This window comes from Cibotium barometz, chromosome 65 (genome assembly GCF_041138505.1).
Source record: "Cibotium barometz isolate CiBa-2024 chromosome 65, ASM4113850v1, whole genome shotgun sequence".
NCBI lineage: Eukaryota > Viridiplantae > Streptophyta > Polypodiopsida > Cyatheales > Cibotiaceae > Cibotium > Cibotium barometz.
The window spans coordinates 9,165,854-9,175,233 of record NC_141110.1 but is presented as its reverse complement, the minus strand read 5'-3'; positions in this window follow the sequence as shown (position 1 = coordinate 9,175,233).

Sequence of the window (9,380 nt, the reverse complement as noted above, 5' to 3'; positions counted from 1 at the left end):
GGGCTGAGGCTGTGTCTATAGCAGCTTATATCATGAACAAGACTCCTACTGCAACCATACATGATGTAATGCCAGAGGAGAAGTTTACTAGCAAGAAACCTGATTCGTCTCACTTGAAAGTTTTTGGATGTATTGCATATGTGCATGTGCCAGATGAGTTACGTACCAAGCTGGATCCAAAAGCAAAACAATGTGTGTTTATTAGGTATTCCCTTGAGCAAAAGGGATATATATGTTATAATCCTACTACACGTGAATTCAGGGTAAGCAGGGATGTTATATTTAATGAGATGAGTGGCTAGTATGCTGCTGAAAAGATGCTATTGGGACTGATGTAAGTGAAAATGTGGTTGCACAGAATGCAACTCAGCAATCATAGTCATTAAGTGGACCAGGAGATTCCTCATCTAGCGGTTCTGTTGATAGACCATGGAGTGGCAAGCTGCGTCATAATACCAATCCTGAAAATGTAGTTGGTACATCACATAAAGGCAAAGAGAAAGTGGTTGAGCCCCTTGGTATGCCTGATATTTCTGCAAGGCATTCTCTTATTGATGGAGATTCTAGTGGCTCGAAGATGAGCCTTGATGAGGAGCTTGGGATTCCAGCAATGAGGACACCTAGTGTAAAGAAGGCTATGCCATGAATGCAAAGTTACAAAGATCTGGAAGAGTCAAAAACCCTGTGTTGTAGAGGCTTACTTATGATGGTCATGTGGCACATCACTATGCTTATATGGCAAAAGTTGTGTAGGTTGTAGAACCCACATGTTTTAATGAGGCTATTGGAAATGTTTGTTGGGAGAAAGCTATGGATGAGGAGATGGATGCATTGTATGGAAATAAGACTTGGGATTTGGTGCCGCTGTGCCTGAAGGCAAGAAAGCTATTAGCTGTAAGTGGGTGTATAAGGTGAAACATAACAGTGATGGTAGCATAAGAAGGTACAAGGCTAGATTGGTAGCCAAAGGATATGCGTAAACACATGGGATTGATTATGAGGAGACATTTTTCCCAGTTGCAAACATGGCAATTATGAGAGTTCTGATTGCGGTGGCTACAACTAAAGGCTCATTTTTACATTAGATGGATGTAAAAAATGTGTTCTTGCATGGTGACTTGCAAGAAGAAGTGTATATGGATTAGCACCAGGTTTTGAGGATACAAGTCACCCAGAGTATGTATGTAAGCTTCTTAAAGCCTTGTATAGGCTGAAGCAAGCTCCACGAGCACAGCATGACAAGATTGCAGAGTATCTTGTCACTATTGGTTTTCATATGGTAGATGCAGATCACTCTTTGTATGTGCGTAAGAGTGATAAGGGTACTGATTGTGATCATCACCATTTATGTAGATGATCTTATTTTTGGGAATGACAACTTGGATGAGATTGAGCATGTGAAAAGTCTTCTCAAAAGGAAGTTTGAGATGAAGGATTTGGGAAATCTGCGCTACTTTTTGGGAATGACAACTTGGATGAGATTGAGCATGTGAAAAGTCTTCTCAAAAGGAAGTTTGAGATGAAGGATTTGGGAAATCTGCGCTACTTTTTGGGAATTGAGGTCATTCCCACACCTGAGGGTATTTGGCTGTCACACATAGACAGTATGCATTGGACATGTTGTCCAAGTATGGGACGTCTGATTGTAAGGCAATCTCGGTGCCATTAGATCAAAATGGCAAGCTTAGTGCGGATGCAGGTTATGTGTTGGAGGATACCACTATGTAAAGGAATATTGTGGGGAGTTTGATCTATGACACGATTAGCAGGTCAGATTTGAGCTCACTGTTGGCTTAGAGAGCCAGTTTATGTAGGTTCTGGGCAAACCACATCTTGACAATGTGTGACGCACGCTTCGGTATTTGAGGGCCACTGTTGATTATGCATTGTTTTCTGTAGGAGGTACTGTACCATTGAAGTTGTATGGGTACACAGATGTAGATTGGGCAAGTAGCATCTCAGATAGGAGATCTACTAGTGGATTTATGTTTTCATTAGGGAGTGCTACTGTGACATGGAGCAGCAAGAAGCAGCCCACATTTGCCTTGTCGAAGTACAGAGGCAGAGTACAGAGGAGCTATGGTGGTAGCATGTAAGGTAGCTTGGTTACGCCAGCTACTTGTTGCTAATTTGGGGTTGCATGTGGAGAGAAAGGTTGTCATATATCGTGACAATCTTAGCAGTATACAGTAGGCCAAGAACCCATTTTTTCATGTGCAGACAAAACACATTGAGGTGCATTACCGCTTCATGAGAGAGAGAGAGTCTTGGGCAAGCGACATCGACTTGGCCTATGTCAACACACAGGATCATGTTGCTGACATATTCATGAAGGCCTTGAGAGTTGAGAAGCTTCGTAAATTTTGAGATATGCTTGGAGTTCATGAGCTGGAGTTGAGCTTGAGGGGGAGTGTTAAGATGTCAACCATGAGCTGACACTCTGGGGGGGGGTCACTATATGTAAATCCTCTTATCACGTGCGTTCAAGGCCTATTTAAAAAGTCCCTTATCTGTGAATTTTTTAGTGAATATAATGTATCCTTTCTTATTCAAATCTGTAATTTTTTTTAAAAATACAATAAATAAATCCCCTCTGCAAATATATTTCTGTAAGTTTTAAATATTTAAAATGTCCTTCTGTTGAACCACGTGATACTTACATATTTATACGAGTGACTCCCCCGAGCTGACACTCAAGAGGCGCCTGTATGACCATTCAACATTTATACCACTATGGTAGGTTTGGTAGTAGCTGGCACTGACGTATCTTCACCAGAGATTCTACAGTTGGACTACACCAACTAGTCCACATCTACCCACTCCTCTTAGCATGTTCACATTATGGACCGCTTGTATATACTCTATTAATATGTGTGTTAGTCAGTGTATCTTTTTTGTAGACCTCTTTTGTTGTGTGAAGAAGAAGACAAATTTTCAGCCTCTCACCTTATGTGTTCTCTTCTAGATTTATGTGAGTGTGTGTGTGCTTGCAAGAGCTCAAGCGCTCTTATCCTCTACATCTTTTCAACAATAAGTCAGAGGAGAGGAAAAAAGGGGATAAGGTTGGTTCACTCATGGATTTGAGTGGATTGTTTTTTGTTTTTGTTATTTGATTTGGTGCTTTTTGTTTGATTTGATGTTTCTGGTGATAATGTGGGTTAGATTTGTGTTTATTAGGTGTTTTTCTTAAGATTTGTAAAAATTATAGAGTCAAAATGTTTGTTTTTTGCTCTCTGTAAAGTTATGCACAATGAACTAACATAGATATATAATTAAGCTTTTTAATCTCTCTATTAATCAAAAATTTAAAAAATGAATCATTGGCATTGCATTAATAGTATGGGTAGAAAAATTTTAATGTATTTTATTTACTAAGATATGGATTAATTAAGCATTAATTAACAACAGATAATCAAATCATCATTTTTCATGACATTTTTCAGCAAAGCACATACTCATAACTTGAACTCTTGGACTCGGAATTTGATTCCATAAACACGGTTGGAATCAAGAGATCGAGCTCTATAGCTTTATAGGTTTAGTTTGGGCTGAAAGAGACTAAATTTCTATTTTTAGATTCCTAATTAAGATTAATGATATAATTAGTCATAATCTAGACGTCTTTGGCTTTGTATTGATGCATTCACTTTGCAATTTCGCGTAAGATTTTGCATGGTAGGGTAATTTTTACTTCACTATTATACTATGCAGAGAAAACCAAAAACAAAAATCAGAGTGCTTGATTTGTCTTATTTTTGTCCATTTAGAAAGGGGAAGCGTAAGCAATCGGTTTGGAATTGTTTTCATTGGTATTAAGTTGAATTCTCGGCTTATTGTTTCAACCCAATTGCTTTGGTTGTATGGTTTCATGGTTGATCATCCTCTTGCTTAAGTCTTTAGACATTTAAATTTTGGTGTGAAGGGTGATTTAGTCGGGAGAAGACAAGGAAACGGTAAAACGTATTGTTGGGTAAAGGTTGTCTTCATTAGTCTAGCCCCATGGGCTAGCCAACCACTGTAGTGATAGAATCCATTTAGGAATTTGGTTATGTTTTGCCCCGGGTACTAGGGAAAAGAGTTCCCAGGCCCCCTAGCCGGTGCTTCAAGCAAAGTTCAAGATAGTCACACCACTTACACACCCAATATGAAATTGCCTGTTTCACAGATTCAGCTGTCTTTAATCTTTTAATGAAACCATAGTATCACTGATCATAATCCTCCAAAATATCTGGTTAAATTCTAATTTCCAATCATTCCTTCATCGGTGTACCTATGGCATCATTGGCAACTAGAATGCTCACCACCTGTCCACTCAGGGGCCTTTTCAATAGTTCCTAGCTCATAGTACCCGGAAATATATTCCCTTATAAAAATCCAGATGGACTCTCCGTTGAAGATTAGCAAGATCAACCAACAGATCCATATAAAAGAGCCATGGACTCATCCGTTGAGGACCAGCAAGGACAATCAACCAGATCCATGCCCGAGTTTAGAAAACAACTATAACTCCTTGTTCCATTTTCTTCCCCGACGCATATGTGGGTATATTCGGCGACCCAGAGCCCGAGCACCGTATGGTCAGCACTCTCTAGGCTCCTTCGCAGGTCACCTAGCGGTTCGCTCATAGGCCACTTCCTTGGTCCCTCATCCACCGTACCAGAAGCTCACCATTTAAATCGAACCGAGGCTGGTCAACACCTCGGTCGACCTTGCTACGCGAGACGTCCTCTGTCGACTCTCCGTCAGTTGTTGCAACTTTATTACACAAGATGGTCAAAATGCTTTCCTAGAATTCTTGACATAAAACAGTCATAAATCAACTTTATTACACAAGATGGTCAAAATGCTTTCCCAGCATTCTTGACATAAAACAAGTCATAAATACAGTTTCTAATGAACTCTCATCTTTCCACATTGTTCCACATCATTTCTCGTTATTCCATATTCTTCTACATCAATTCACATTGCTTAATCCACATCCAATTATATGTATTCCCATCGTCCCTTGTCCATTCTCATCTCGTCACATCATATTACATCTCATCACATCATATTACATCTCATCACATCTCATCCATTCACATCTACCCATATTCATATCACATCTTATCCATTCTCATCTAGTCACATCATATTACATCTCATCACATCTATCCTCATCACATCTATCCTCAGCACATCTCATCCATTCACATCTACCCATATCCATATCACATCACATCACATCCATTCACATTGCATCTCATCCATTTACATCTATCCCGATTCACATCACATCTCATCCATTCCCATCTATCTTGATTCACATCACATCTCATTCATTCACATCTATCCCCATTCACATCACATCCATTCACATCTATCCATATCCAAATCATATCACATCACATCCATATCCAAATCATATCACATCACATCCATTCACGTTGCATCTTATCCATTCACATCTATCCCAACACATCACATCCATTTCACATCACATCACATCCTTTCCATCCACATTACATCACGTCCACATCTCATTCTCATCCATTTACATCACATCACTTCCTTTCACATATCATCACATCTCAATCTCATCTCATCACATTTACATCCACATCCATTTACATCACATCACATCCCATCCACATCTCTTCACATCCACATCCACATCCATTTACATCACATCACATCCCATCCACCTCTCATCACACCCACATGCATTTACATCCCATCCACATCTCTTCACACCCACATGTATTTACCTCACATCACACACCCACATGCATTTACATCACATCACATCCCATCCACATCTCTTCACATTCACATCCATTTACATCACATCACATCCCATCCACATCTCTTCACATCCACATCCACATCCACATCCACATCCACATCTCTTCATATCCACATCCATTTACATCACATTCACATCTTATCACATCCTATCACATTGCATTCATATTTTATCACATCATATTCTCATCTTATTCACATCGTATTCATATCTATTCACATTTACTAACATTTTCTACTTTTGATACCGATGGAACTTTTTCAAAATTTCTGCCAATTGCTTGGCCTAGTTACAGGTACTTTTTCTTGATGGATATTTTCATATTCTTTTTCAAATTTCTCAAGTGAAATACATTCAATATTCTTCTTTTGAGTAAAAGATTCATGGGATTTACAAAAATCATTTCTACCCATATTTTCCAATAATGCTCAAAATTCCACTTTTGATAAATACTCATAATTTAAATTATGCTGAAAATTTCTCTTTTTCCATTTAATTTCTTCGATATCAAATATCATGGGAAGTCCTCTTTTTGCATTTAAATTATTGAATTCCAATTGTCATGGGAATCCCTCTTTTATCATTTATTTCTCATGCATAAAAAAATTTTATCTAAAATTATTTTTTAAATTCAATTAAAAATATCCATTAATTCAAATATGCCAAGAATTCCACTTTTACCATTTAAATGATTGAATTCCAAATGTCATGGGAATTTCTCTTTTATCATTTAAATTTTCTCATACATAAAATAAATTTATCTAAAATTCTTCTTTAAATTTAAATATTCATTATTTTAATATACCAAAATTTCTCTTTTTTCATTTAATTACATGGATCTCCATTATCATGGGAATTCCTCTTTTTTGTATAAAAATAAAATTACCAAAATTATCTCTTTTCTTAATTACTTATTTATGCATAAACGCTAAAAATTAGTTTCCCATGAGTATGATCAAAATCATTCTTTTAGTATAGAATATTCAATCCTAGAATATGGTAGGAAGTACTCTTTTTACAATATGCACAAAAATGAGTTATGTATTAATTTCTAAAAATTTTACCATAGCTTCGCTGCTTTTACTAATAATTTTTAATATTTCTAGAAAGAATAAGACTTTGTAATACAATTATGATAGAATACTATCCTTAGACTTAAATCCAATTTATGGAATTAAATCATAAGTTTACCATAATTTTATTAGCATAAAAGCATAAAAAGCCATTCTCTTAACCTCTAGCTTACAAGTTTAGAGACTAATTTTGAATTAAGAATTTATCAATGAGAAGCATTCATTTACTAAAGAATTAGTCATAGGAATGACTATTGTTTTGGGGAGAGAGAGAGAGATACATAAAAAGTATCCTAATTATAAAAACTAACTTTTTTGTGATTAATCATTAGAATTCCTATAGAAAGCTTGATTTGCATTAAAAACAATTAATTTGAAACTTCTCAAGCTTGAGAGGGGTTGAGAAGTGAAATCTTTTGAGAATATTAATGAAAACCATGAAATTACTTCTTACCTCTTTGATTTGGCTTGCTTCTTTATCTTAGGAGGAAGCCCCCAACCAACCAATTGGTTTAGTATGTTGAGAAGAAAGCTCCAAGGATTGTTGAAGAGAGAGAGAAGCTCCAATCTCTCCATAAGTAGAGGATTTTTAAGGGATAATAGAAAATATCATTATTTTAATGTAATACTGGCATGGTATAGTTCACAGATGAGAATACAAAAGAATGAGGGTCTTTTTATAGGTGAGGGAGGCCACTAACTGAGTCCAACTAAGTTCTAGAATTTTCTAGCTTCAGTTTCGCTGAATTTGGACAAGATTTGGACCAGTTTAGCTCCCATTTTGATCCAGTTTGATCCAAGAGAGAGGAGAGATAAATATATCACATTTTATGTGAATTAAAAACTCATCCACATGTGTGAATTAGGCGCCTACCTCAAGAGTCTCCCCCTCCTTACCAAGGTGTCAAAAATTCATCATTTCTCCAAAATATCTCATTTTTTTAGTAATATCTCTTAATTTTTAACTAACAGACCTTGTGCTTAGTCAACTCTTTATCTTATGTGAGCATTTACTCAGTTTTGGGTATTTTCACATATCCTCACATCTCATTCTCATCTCTTCATTCACATCCACATCCAAATCCATTTACATCACATCACATCCTTTCACATATCCTCACATCTCATTCTCATCTCTTCATTCACATCCACATCCACATCCATTTACATTACATCACATCCTTTCACATATCCTCACATCTCATTCTCATCTCTTCATTCACATCCACATCCACATCCATTTACATTACATCACATCCTTTCACATATCCTCACATCTCATTCTCATCTCTTCATTCACATCTATTCACATTTACATCACATCACATCCTATCACATCCACATCCACATCCATTTACATCACATCACATCTTATCACATCCACATCCACATTCATTTACATCACATCACATCCTTTCACATATCGTTACATCTCATTCTCATCTCTTCATTCACATCCACATTCACATCCATTTACATTACATCACATCCTTTCACATCCATTTACATTACATCACATCCTTTCACATATCCTCACATCTCATTCTCATCTCTTCATTCACATCCACATCCACATCCATTTACATTACATCACATCCTTTCACATATCCTCACATCTCATTCTCATCTCTTCATTCACATCTTATTCACATCTATTCACATTTAGTAACATTTTTTTATTTTTGATACCGATGAGACTTTTCTAAATTTCTACCAACCAATTGCTTGGCCTAGTTAAAGGTACTTTTTCTCGACGAATATTTTCATATTCTTTCTCAATTTTCTCAAGTGAAAAATATTCAATATTCTTCTTTTGAGTAAAAGAATCATGGGATTTAAAAAAATCAATTCTACCCATATCTCCCAATAATGCTCAAAATTTCACTTTTGATAAATACTCATAATTTGAATTATACTAAAAATTTCTTTTCTTCCATTTAATTTCTTGGATGTCAAATATCATGGGAATTCCTCTTTTTACATTTAAATGATTGAATTCCAAGTGTCATGGGAATTCCTCTTTTATCATTTAAATTTTCTCATGCATAAATTAAATTTATCTAAAATTCCTCTTTAAATAAAATATTCATTATTTTAATATACCAAATTTTTTCTTTTTCCATCTAATTACATGGATCCCCATTATCATGGAAATTTCTCTTTTTGCATAAAAATAAAATTACCAAAATTACCTCTTTTCTTAATTACTTATTTATGCATAAATACTAAAAATTAGTTTTCCATGAATGTGATGAAAATCATTCTTTTAGCATAGGATGACCAATCCTAGAATATGGTAGAAAGTTCTCTTTTCACATTATGTACAAAAATGAATTATGTATTAATTTCCAAAAAAATTTACCATAGCTTCGCTTCTGCTATTACTGATAATTTGTTATATTTTTGAAAAGAATAAGACTTTATAATAAAATTATGATAGAACAACTATCATTGGACCTAAATCCAATTTATGGAATTAAATCATAAATTTACTCTAATGTTATTAGCATAAAAGCATAAAA